The sequence below is a fragment of the Hoplias malabaricus genome, chromosome 14 (genome assembly GCF_029633855.1).
Source record: "Hoplias malabaricus isolate fHopMal1 chromosome 14, fHopMal1.hap1, whole genome shotgun sequence".
Lineage (NCBI taxonomy): Eukaryota > Metazoa > Chordata > Actinopteri > Characiformes > Erythrinidae > Hoplias > Hoplias malabaricus.
Genome location: NC_089813.1, coordinates 35,396,212 through 35,405,532, shown reverse-complemented (window position 1 = coordinate 35,405,532; position 9,321 = coordinate 35,396,212).

Sequence of the window (9,321 nt, the reverse complement as noted above, 5' to 3'; positions counted from 1 at the left end):
TGGGCATGGTGATCTCAAGCTTGTTCAGCCGCTCCAGAAAATCCCATTCTTTGGTCAGTGTTTTTCTCTGGAGATCATACAAGCTGTGTGCGCACCAGTTTGTTCCCTGATTGTAAAGGTAAATTGTGTTTTTCTAAGGTTTGCTCATTCATTGTAAGTACAAGCTTGAAGGGGTGTATGGTATGATGTACCGTATACTAAAAAGTGGTGTATCTTTAGGTGCAGACACACATAAAAGTGCAAAGACATAGAAACAGAAATAATGTAATTGTGTTGTTGTTTCACTCTATTGTGTTAAGTTGCTGTTAAACAGAGTCTCTTAATCCACTCCTGTAGCCAGTGTTCTGTTCTCCTCCGGTTCCCAACACACCTGAGCCAGGTAATCAGTGCAGTACAGAAGTGTATCGAGTTTTCAATTACGTGGCTCAGCTGTGTCGGGAAGCAGAATAGAGCAAAACTGTGAACCGACTGGAGGCTCCCCATGGGCCACGTTTGGAACATCTGCTTACTGCGCTATGGAAATCCAGCATTGAAACTGTGCAGCATGGCTTTTTTTGGCAGATTGATGAGTGTTTTGCCGTTTCTCTTACACCACCACACTGTTGAATTAAGCAGTGCTGCAGACCCCCTAGATAAATCAAAGTTAGCTCACTTGGTGGCAGGGAAATAGATGTAACTGCTTTTAGGTCTGGGTTATTTTACCCCAGATGAGATTCAGATATCCCACAGTTGAAAGTGTAACCGGTTTTAGATGAGTGCAAATGGCTAGCTCCACCTGTGATATTAAAATCTCGTCCAAACCTGAAATCAGCACTCTTCCACCGTTTTACTCTAAGATCCCTCATCCTCGTCCCAGGAGACGTTACACACAGGAGTGAAAATGGCCCATTCTCTCTTCGTTCTAAATGGCGGAAACACAGCCAAAGATATTACATCCACCCACTCCTACTCTGCCTGCATACTGATCTCTTTCCCCTTTTGACGGGCTATTATTCCAAATCACCTTTCATTTGTAGGCATGAAATATCTGCCACAGCCTCCCTGGTGCAATATTGCAATTTTCATTTGCCTATTTGTCTTCACTCATCGACAATTTGCACTTTTATTTATGGGTTGGAAATGATTTAAAGAAAGTCTGGAGGCTTCCCCCCTCTCTCAGAAGTGGGTCATTTTTCTCTCCCTAAACAGTTAATGGCTTGTTAATGGCTCATCATTTAGTTCTATGATAACTGCTTCTACAAAGTGTGTGAGAGCTCTATTATGTTCATTCCAGAAGTATAATCTAAGGCTGTGTTGTAATACTGATTAGGTCTGTTAGCTAATTCCAGTTGTACTGTATCATTCTTTCTTTTTCTCTTAGGCCTGACCTTGTAATCAAGTCTTCTAATTTGAGTAACGGTGTGAAAAGTAATTGTGGTGAACCGATCAATTGGGAGTGTTGAGACGGGGAGGTGGAAGGTGTACAGTTAGGAATGTTAGGATGCCATCATTTCCTCTGCAGTCACGGCTTCTTGTATTTTATAATCCTTCATTCGACTATGACACTAATGTCACACAAACGTTACCATTAGCTTGGCCTGATAATACGAGGCCTGAGACCATAAAGACTAAGGTCTAAGGGTCTCCTGAAATGTGCACTGTACCATAGAAGGCTTAATGCAGGCATGAAATCTACCTTCAGCATTGGTTATTTTAAACTAATCCAGCTCAACAGCCTCAATGCATCTACTCTAATCTAACCATTCATTCATTCATTCATTCATTCATTCATTATCTGTAACCGCTTATCCAGTTCAGGGTCGCGGTGGGTCCAGAGCCTACCTGGAATCATTGGGCGCAAGGCGGGAATACACCCTGGAGGGTGCGCCAGTCCTTCACAGGGCAACACACACACTCACACACTCACACCTACGGACACTTTTGAGTTGCCAATCCACCTACCAACGTGTGGTTTTTTTTTGGACTGTGGGAGGAAACAGGAGCACCTGGAGGAAACCCACGCGGACACAGGGAGAACACACCACACTCCTCACAGACAGTCACCCGGAGCAGGAATCTAACCAGTGATCGCCAAACACATTTTAAAGTAGGGTTAGATACATATGTGAAATCCGGTGTCTTGTTTGGGCTTGCATGAAAGTTATAAAAAAATAAGCTTATGTTTATTTTAAAAATGTTACTGCATTAGCCTGTTTAACCGTCACTATACACAGGCCTTTCTTTTTCTTCCACCTTTTCTCATTCCCTGCTTCTATCTCGTCTTTGCTTGTATCTGTCTGCCTGCTTCTCCCTCTCTTTTTACCTGTCTCTCTCTCTCTCTCTGTCTCTCTCTCATACACACACACTCTCTCTATTTCTATCTCGTCCCCTTCTCATATGCAAAGACCTGACAATAGATGCAATTACAGCAGGTTCAGTGGCATTTCACAGCTCTGCAGGCAAATCTGGCTGTTTTCCTGGCCATCCCACTTGAATTTATGATTCTCCTGGGTGACAGTCCCGCCAGCAGCCTGTAAAATAGCCACTGTGCTGGTCAGTTCTATCTAATATTATGAAATATTTCCTCCTGGGTATTTGAGGACAATGCGAACGAAATAAATATCACACCAAAGCCAATATTTGACTTTCTGCAACACAGTGCAATGCATCATACTTTATCCATTCTTCTGTCTAAAAGAAATCAATTCTAACAGAGATTTCCCCAGATACATATGATATTATTTACTGCTCCAGTGCTCTTCCTTGTAATTGGGTTTAGATATTTAAAAATGTCATCCTTTTTTTATATTTATTTCTTTATTATCTAATGTGTTATATATAACGTTATATATATGTTACTTATAATTTATTACGTCTGGGTTTTTTTTAAAGTCTGTGATACGACTGTCAGAGATACGTTAAGTTGTTATTTTTTTGGGAGAATTTTCTGATCACATTAGAGCACAGAACACATTAATAAAGGCTTAAAATTGCACAGGGACATGGCCAGATTTGACCCAACATGAAAGCAGTGCTATACTTTGTCTCCAACGGAAATGCTGAACACCGCTGGGTTGGTGCAGACTGACGTGTAAACGTAATATATTTTTTATTGGGCTGTGGAGCAGTGGAACAGCCTTCTCTGGAGTGACAGAACTCCATCCAGTGTCTTTGAAATGAGATGAAGTAGCATACCTCCCTTATCATCTCTCGAGTCTGAATGCAATCGATCCCTCACAGCAATGTTCCAAGCCTTAGATCAAGAGTGTAAGCTGTTACAGCCACAGGGACCACTACTTACTGATAACTTTGAATTTAGAAGAAACATTGGATGAGCAAAGTATATGTTTGTATGTCCAAACCATTGTATCTCTCTATCCATCTTTACACTTATATCGCACCTTTCTAGACACCCAAGGACGCTTTACAATCCACACTGCTCAGAACGCTCAGAACACTCAATCCATACACACACACTGGCGAGAAGCGGCAGCCAAACCCACAGCGTACTCTCGACCAGGAACGACCGTCCACCTGGAGGACTGCATCGGGCACTAGGATTTCACTCAGGACAGAGTGCCAATCCATATCTGGGCACAAACACATTCACACATTCATTGACATACCCACTCATTCACCAGGACATTTTTTTGTATTAGAGAAGCCAATTCACCTACCCTCCACGTTTTTGGGCTGTGGGAGGAAACCGGAGCCCCCGGAGGAAACCCACGCAGACACTGGGAGAACATGGAAACTCCACCCAGATGGGACTTGAACCCAATATCCTAGCGCTGAGAGGCGAACGTGCTCACCACTAAGCCACTGTGCCGCCAAGACACATACTCATTCATCCAGCTGCTACTGATAAAGTTTTATGAGAAACATGTACTCCTGCTCTAACGGCATGTTTAGATGTAGCAGATTTCAGCTCCAAACCCTCCATTTTTAAACTATTATAATACATTTTACATCAGAGCAAAGCATTATATATGTGTGTGTGTGTATATATATATATATATATATATATATATACTTTATAAGATTTATCACACTGTTTATGAAAAGCACAGCATTCCACTCCCTACACTTCAACATTTCATTGTGTGACATTATGTTGTTCCAGGATCTGAATGAAAAATTACAGTTCCTGCGTCTCTTGGCTTTTTACCACATACAGACATGTGTTCATACACAAAGCATACTAATCCTGGATCAGCTCCGGGAGATCAGGCCTGACTGGGAAGATATTGTTAACCAGCAGCTCACATCATCAACCAGGAGAATGGCTTTTGCCTTGCATGTTGCAGAGTTCAATCACAGATGAAAATACTCCTACAATAACAACATACTGTGTGTGGCACGTGAAAAACATCGCAAGTAACTTATGTCGCAGGTGCATCATTTGTTCTGAGACGCGTAGGCGTGCTTCATCACAGCCTTCTTTAACTTAAGCGAAAATATAGAGACTTGAGAGATTTATTTTGCTACACCTTGACCCGGATCCACTTCATAAAGCACTAAAGACATATTCGTGTGTAATCTGATGGTATACAGTAATAATACCTCCTGGCTTCCGAGTCAGCTTTTCATTTATTGTGTAGGGATTCATTCCTCGTGGTTATTACCTTTCTAAGGTGCATAAAGCTGCTGTAAATAGAGTTAGATGCAGAGCCAGAGGATGTGACTCAGGGGAAGATGATGGGTAATTGGCAATTATACTGTCTGGATTTGGGCTTCAAACCCAGCAAATATGCAAGGATACAAAACATTAGCATGTCTTGAATCTAAGATTAACCAGAGACAGGAACGGTGTTCTTGCACCGTTGTACAAAATGTCTTCAGTGTGTAGGAAAAAGGATAAAAGGATACAGCAGCCCTGTCCAATACATCTGACCAAACAGTCCTGATCAATAACACCAAACAGTGGCCCTTAGTGTTAATGTGCTTTTTACAAAACCTCCATGTTTTCAACTTGTCGAGGTCGGGTTAAGAGACTTTCTGTTATATGTCTTCTGACTGTATACCTGCACTTTGTGGCTCTACAAAGCCTATAGCCCAATGAGTGCCCTTCCTCTTCCTCTTCCTTGGTCAGGACTCTCACAGGTCAAACACAGAGCATGTATTATGTGGATAGTGTATATTTATTGTCTGATAGATTATTCTCAGTCTAGTAGTGGTACTGCGGGTTTTAAAACTCCAGCAGCACTGCTGTGTCTGATCCCCCACCACATCAGTGTCACTGCAGCACTGAGAATTACCCACCACCACAATATGAAACCTGCTCTGTGGTGGGCCTGACCATTAAAAAACAGGGTGAAAGGGGACAAAGTATGCGGAGCAACAGGTGGGCTTCAAAGTGCTCCTCCATGGTCAGTGGAGATGGATAGCTGAGAGAATAGACAAATGAGCACAGACGGTATCACATAATAAAAACAGTCACTATGCAGAAAGAACATATAACTAACTGCATCAACAGCAACAATAACAATACCATTATTACACTTAATACTTACATATATACCATATTTCTGTGGAATATTTGTGACTGTGTTTGTGTGTGTGTGTGTGTGAGACACAGAGAGAGAGCCAGAGAGAGTGACAGCAAACTGTGATGGACGGCAAGTAAATGGACAGGCAGAAAAACAGCTTATCGATGCAGTGATTGGTGTATTGATCGCCCGTGTGATTGATGGCTGGCCCGATGTGTTGAGTCAGAGGATGTTGACTAATAATTCTGTTTTCGTCTCTGATGGCTCACCAGGGAAAACAGAGGCCTATTAATATCGCGGCCTGCAGGACCCAGTGACAGTGGCTGGGATTTCCTCTTTACATTTTTAAGGTCAGATAAGCTGTTCTCCTGGGGCCCGAGCAGCAAAACAAAAACACAAATGTCAGATGGACTTTGAGCCGTCAGTGATGTGCATCTTATTACTGCTCCCCGAGCTGCTGTTTTTGGCCCTGTTTTTCTTAAGTGTCTTATTCTCTTCTCAGAGAGCCACTTCACACAGCAGCAGGCTGCCTTTTGCCGAAGACTCTTTGGCTGTGCTTGATGATCCCGGCTCTTGCTGCCTCTCGCCGTGTGACAGCTTCACAAATGAGTGGATGTGTGAGAGCAGGTCGGCTTCCTTCACTCTCCTCTGCCACACACAGCTCTACTGAAGAGATCCTGTCTGCTGCAGCTGCTGGTTCCAGCACCGTGAGTGTTTTTCTCACCACTGGTGGCTGTACAATTTAAGTGGGATACTGAAAATTGCCGTCCAGGGACTCTACATGGTTGGGGCCCTTTAGAGACCTGGACTGAAGATTTTCCTATGTTCTGTTTAATGTGGTATATACTTTATTACTTTATCAGAGAGAGAGCGTCACTGTAAGAATGATCCTCGTAATTACCTTGATTTAGATTTTATTTTTTCGTTTACACTGCGGTGTTCTACTGCTCATTTTCTACACAAGTGCCCTCCTTAGGCCACTTAAAGGTCGCTTGTTGCAGTATGTTTGTGTATGCAGTTTCCTTCAGGTTCAATAAAGTGTTATCTAATTTGGCAGGACTTTTTAAAAAGTAAAATTTAAATGTGGAAATGATGTACACTTCTGAATCACAACATTGAATTAGTCCTTTTTTTTTGCATAAATTACTATTTATATAGTTTTGAACAGTATCCAGAGATGAGGAAGGAAGTTCCTACAGACCCCGTTTGCATAGGGATTTGAAACAACATAAGCCCAATTCCACTAAAAGTTAATGTAGGATCTCAAAATAATGGCTTATTTTGTGAAATTAATGATTTTTTAGGCCAAAATAATCAATTGCGGTGTCAAAGTAAGGCCATAGTAAGTCACATTAATGACATTAACTTTCATATATGGGCGGCACGGTGGCGCAGCAGATATTGTTGCAGTCACACAGCTCCAGGGACCTGGAGGTTGTGGGGTCGAGTCCCACTCCGGGTGACTGTCTAAGAGGAGTGTGGTGTGTTCTCCCTGTGTCTGCGTGGGTTTCCTCCGAGTGACTGACTGTGAGGAATGTGGTGTGTTCTCCCTGTGTCTGCGTGGGTTTCCTCCGGGTGACTGTCTGTGAGGAGTGTGGTGTGTTCTCCCTGTGTCTGCGTGGGTTTCCTCCGGGTGTCTGTCTGTGAGGAGTGTGGTGTGTTCACCCTGTGTCTGTGTGGGTTTCCTCCAAGTGACTGACTGTGAGGAGTGTGGTGTGTTCTCCCTGTGTCTGCGTGGGTTTCCTCCGGGTGTCTGTCTGTGAGGAGTGTGGTGTGTTCACCCTGTGTCTGTGTGGGTTTCCTCCGAGTGACTGACTGTGAGGAGTGTGGTGTTTTCTCCCTGTGTCTGCATGGGTTTCCTCTGGGTGACTGTCTGTGAGGAGTGTGGTGTGTTCTCCCTGTGTCTGCGTGGGTTTCCTCCGGGTGTCTGTCTGTGAGGAGTGTGGTGTGTTCTCCCTGTGTCTGCATGGGTTTCCTCTGGGTGACTGTCTGTGAGGAGTGTGGTGTGTTCTCCCTGTGTCTGCGTGGGTTTCCTCCGGGTGTCTGTCTGTGAGGAGTGTGGTGTGTTCTCCCTGTGTCTGCGTGGGTTTCCTCCGGGTGTCTGTCTGTGAGGAGTGTGGTGTGTTCACCCTGTGTCTGGGTGGGTTTCCTCCGAGTGACTGACTGTGAGGAGTGTGGTGTGTTCACCCTGTGTCTGTGTGGGTTTCCTCCGAGTGACTGACTGTGAGGAGTGTGGTGTGTTCTCCCTGTGTCTGCATGGGTTTCCTCTGGGTGACTGTCTGTGAGGAGTGTGGTGTGTTCTCCCTGTGTCTGCGTGGGTTTCCTCCGGGTGTCTGTCTGTGAGGAGTTTGGTGTGTTCTCCCTGTGTCTGCGTGGGTTTCCTCCGGGTGTCTGTCTGTGAGGAGTTTGGTGTGTTCTCCCTGTGTCTGTGTGGGTTTCCTCTGGGTGACTGTCTATGAGGAGTGTGGTGACCATGACCCTGAACTGGATAAGCATAGCGTTTTTAAATTTCCCTCAAAAGGTTAATGTAACCCTTCACTATAGTAGGTCAAATTTTTGACATACATCCTCTTTTCTAACTGATGAGAATAGACTTCCTATTAAGAATGACATCTATAGGCAGAGATATTACAGAACATGGCCCATGTGCTGCTAAAATCCTTGGAGTTCAAAAGTGCTGAGTGAAAACTTACTGCTCTGTAATTGGCTGGTGGACAGTTTTTCCAGTTTCTGGCTGGTTGCTTTATAGCATACACAGAGTAGACTTTAATGGGCTGGCCTGTACATCCCTGCTATGTTAATTTAACCTCTGTATAAAGGTCATGTGTGTTCAGAGAAAATGTTAAAGGATTCTTCAGGTCCGCTCTTAATTTATGGACTCGGGAAATGGGACTAGCAACACTTACACACTTGATTCCAGATCTAGGCCTTCTGGATTCTTATATTACACCTTGTATGTAGCGGTTAATATAACACATCTATAGTTTCTAATCCTAGTGTCTACGAGTTTCTCTTTTGACTGTTTCTAAAAGGCATTTCTGGATGTACAGACAATTGTATTTGTTGTCACAAGTATGTAAAACACAATATCTCCTTCATAGGCCTGCGGTATTTCGACCTGAATACGCTTCTCTTATGCCAGGCAAGTGCCTGAGTCAATTAAGTCAAATTCTGTTTTGATGCCTTTGACATCAACAGGGACAGACTCCTCCAAAATGCTGTCAGATAATAAAGCGCAGTGCCACACAGACTTGTACAGTTAAAGCGCACACAGCACATTTGTCTGTTCTACTCATTAAAGCCTTATCAAAACTTCCAATTCATGACACACACCTTGTCTGTGGCAGAGAGACAGGCTATTTTACACCTAAGCAGGGCTAATACTGATGCCATCTGATGCCAAGAGACCAGATCCCCTGCACCTGTAGGGTTAAAACATCTGAAAACTCTTTTTTAGGTACTTTAAAAGAATCCCTACCAAACACAAGAAGGCACAGATGTGGTGCGAAGTCGCATTTTAATTTTGCAGTTTTCCTCAATCACTTAGATGCACTTCCCAAAACTCTGAACTCATTCTCTAAATGGTGCCTCAGAAGCCCACATTAGTGCAATTTGTCATGGCGCTATTTCATTTTTCATCATCTCATTTCTGACAAACTGGGGATTCTGGTGAAGAGGGGCTTTTGGGGTCCTGGACAATTATCTTTGCAAATGTTATGTTCAATTTAGAACTTATCAGGGGATGTTGGGCATAACCTGTAAGAGGACATGTGGAGTTTACATCACAGCATCCACACAGAAGAAAAAAAAACTCATTCTCAAATCAATCCTCACTCAAAGTCAAAATCAAAAT